Source organism: Aristolochia californica, unplaced genomic scaffold (genome assembly GCF_029961685.1).
Source record: "Aristolochia californica isolate CCGP_79_NKW_82.1479 unplaced genomic scaffold, dmAriCali1.0.hap1 SCAF_17, whole genome shotgun sequence".
Lineage (NCBI taxonomy): Eukaryota > Viridiplantae > Streptophyta > Magnoliopsida > Piperales > Aristolochiaceae > Aristolochia > Aristolochia californica.
Genome location: NW_027181848.1, coordinates 245,001 through 247,500, shown reverse-complemented (window position 1 = coordinate 247,500; position 2,500 = coordinate 245,001).

Below are 2,500 nucleotides of genomic sequence, written 5' to 3'. Positions count from 1 at the left end.
CAGGCGAAAAGGCACCAGGGCGCACAGGCGCCAGGACGCCCAGGCGAAAAGGCGCCAGGGCGCCCAGGCGGAAAAGAGGCGCCCAGGCGAAAAGGCGCCAGGGCGCCCAGGCGGAAAAGAGGCGCCCAGGCGGAAACGAGGCGCCCAGGCGAAAAAGAGGCGCCCAGGCGAAAAAGAGGCGCCCAGGCGGAAAGGCGCCAGGGCGCCCAGGCGGAAAAGAGGCGCCCTGGCGTAGGCGCCCAGGCGCCAAAAGAGGCGCCAGGCGAAAAGGCGCCAGGGCGCCCAGGCGGAAAAGAGGCGCCCAGGCGGAATGGCGCCAGGGCGCCCAGGCGGAAAAGAGGCGCCCAGGCGAAAAAGAGGCGCCCAGGCGGAAAAGAGGCGCCCTGGCGTAGGCGCCCAGGCGCCAAAAGAGGCGCCAGGCGAAAAGGCGCCAGGGCGCCCAGGCGGAAAAGAGGCGCCCAGGCGGAATGGCGCCAGGGCGCCCAGGCGGAAAAGAGGCGCCCAGGCGAAAAAGAGGCGCCCAGGCGGAAAGGCGCCAGGCCGCCCAGGCGGAAAAGAGGCGCCCTGGCGTAGGCGCCCATGCGCCAAAAGAGGCACCCAGGCGAAAAGGCGCCAGGGCGCCCAGGCGGAAAAGAGGCGCCCAGGCGGAATGGCGCCAGGGCACCCAGGCGGAAAAGAGGCGCCCAGGCGGAAAAGAGGCGCCCTGGCGTAGGCGCCCAGGCGCCAAAAGAGGCGCCAGGCGAAAAGGCGCCAGGGCGCCCAGGCGGAAAAGAGGCGCCCAGGCGAAAAAGAGGCGCCCTGGCGGAAAAGAGGCGCCCTGGCGTAGGCGCCCAGGCGCCAAAAGAGGCACCCAGGCGAAAAGGCGCCAGGGCGCCCAGGCGGAAAAGAGGCGCCCAGGCGGAATGGCGCCAGGGCACCCAGGCGGAAAAGAGGCGCCCAGGCGAAAAAGAGGCGCCCAGGCGGAAAAGAGGCGCCCTGGCGTAGGCGCCCAGGCGCCAAAAGAGGCGCCCAGGCGAAAAGGCGCCAGGGCGCCCAGGCGAAGAGGCGCCAGGGCGCCCAGGTGGGAAAGAGGCGCCCAGGCGAAAAGGCGCCAGGGCGCCCAGGCAGAAAAGAGGCGCCCAGGCGAAAAAGAGGCGCCCAGGCAGAAAGGCGCCATGGCGCCCAGGCGGAAAAGAGGCGCCCTGGCCAGGCGGAAAAGAGGCGCCCAGGCGGAAAAGAGGTGCCCAGGCGAAAAAGAGTCGCCCAGGCCGAAAGGCGCCATGGCGCCCAGGCGGAAAAGAGGCGCCCACGCGAAAAGGCGCCAGGGCGCCAAGGCGGAAAACAGGCGCCCAGGCGGAAAGGTGCCAGGGCGCCCAGGCGGAAAAGAGGCGCCCAGGCGCGTGGGGGGCAAGGCGCCAGGCGCCAGGCACGCGCGGAGGCAAGGCGCCAGGCGCAAGGCGCCACGCGCGCGCGCGCGTGGGGGGCGAGGCGCAAGGCGCCACGCGCGCGCGCGCGTGGGGGGCGAGGCGCCAGGCGCCAGGCGCCGGGCGCGCGTGGGGGGCAAGGCGCCAGGCGCCGGGCGCGCGCGTGGGGGGCGAGGCGCCAGGCGCCAGGCGCCGGGCGCGCGTGGGGGGCAAGGCGCCAGGCTCCGGGCGCGCGCGCGTGGGGCGCCAGGCGCCTGGCGGGCGGGCGCCCCCAGGAAGGGGTGCTGGCGCGCGATGGGGTTGCGCCCGTACGGACCGTGTGACAGTACAGACACTTTGGCGAAACCTCCTGCCCGAAGCGATTTTAGGCGTTCGGCTAGGTAGGTGACCCGGTTTTTTTCGCGTTTCTCGGCCGCTAGCCCCTTTTTTCGCGTTTTCGTGCGCGCGCCCCTCTTGACCTCGCACGCGCGCCGCGCGTCGCGTCCTTGTCCTTGTCCGCGTCCGCGTTCGCGCGTGTCGGCGATCACGGGCCCCGTGCATGGCTCGTCTCTGTGGACCATCGCCCCGCTCTTGTCCCTCTTTCGTGTTTGTGTGGCGCCCCGCCCCGTGCACCATTGCCGGCTGGCAGCAAGGTGCCTAGCCCCCCTTGCCGCCAGGCCTGTCCACCCCAAGGTGCTAAAGCCGCCAGGCACCTGTGCCGCCGAACCGTGCGTCCGTAAGCCGCTGCACGTGCGGCGGCCGGCCATGCCCGTGCTATTGACCCTGTGTGACAGTACAGACACTTTGGCGAAACCTCCTGGCCGACGGGGTTTTTGCGCCCACCTAGGTAGGGCGACCCCTTTTTTTTCGTGTCGCCTGTCCGTGTGTCCCTTTTTCGCCTTTTTCGGGTTCGTGTTTTCGTGTGCCGCCAAAAGCAAGCCCTGCGCTCGTCCCGTCCCGCTTGACCCGTGCATCCGCCGGTGCTGGCCTGCAAAATGCCTGTGAGCGACGCACGTGACCAGCAGCCCAGGCGAGTGTGCACGGGTGGCAGGCGAAACGGGCGTGCGTGTCGCCAGTGTGTATGTCCCTTTTTCGCCTTTTTCGGGTTCGTGTTTTCG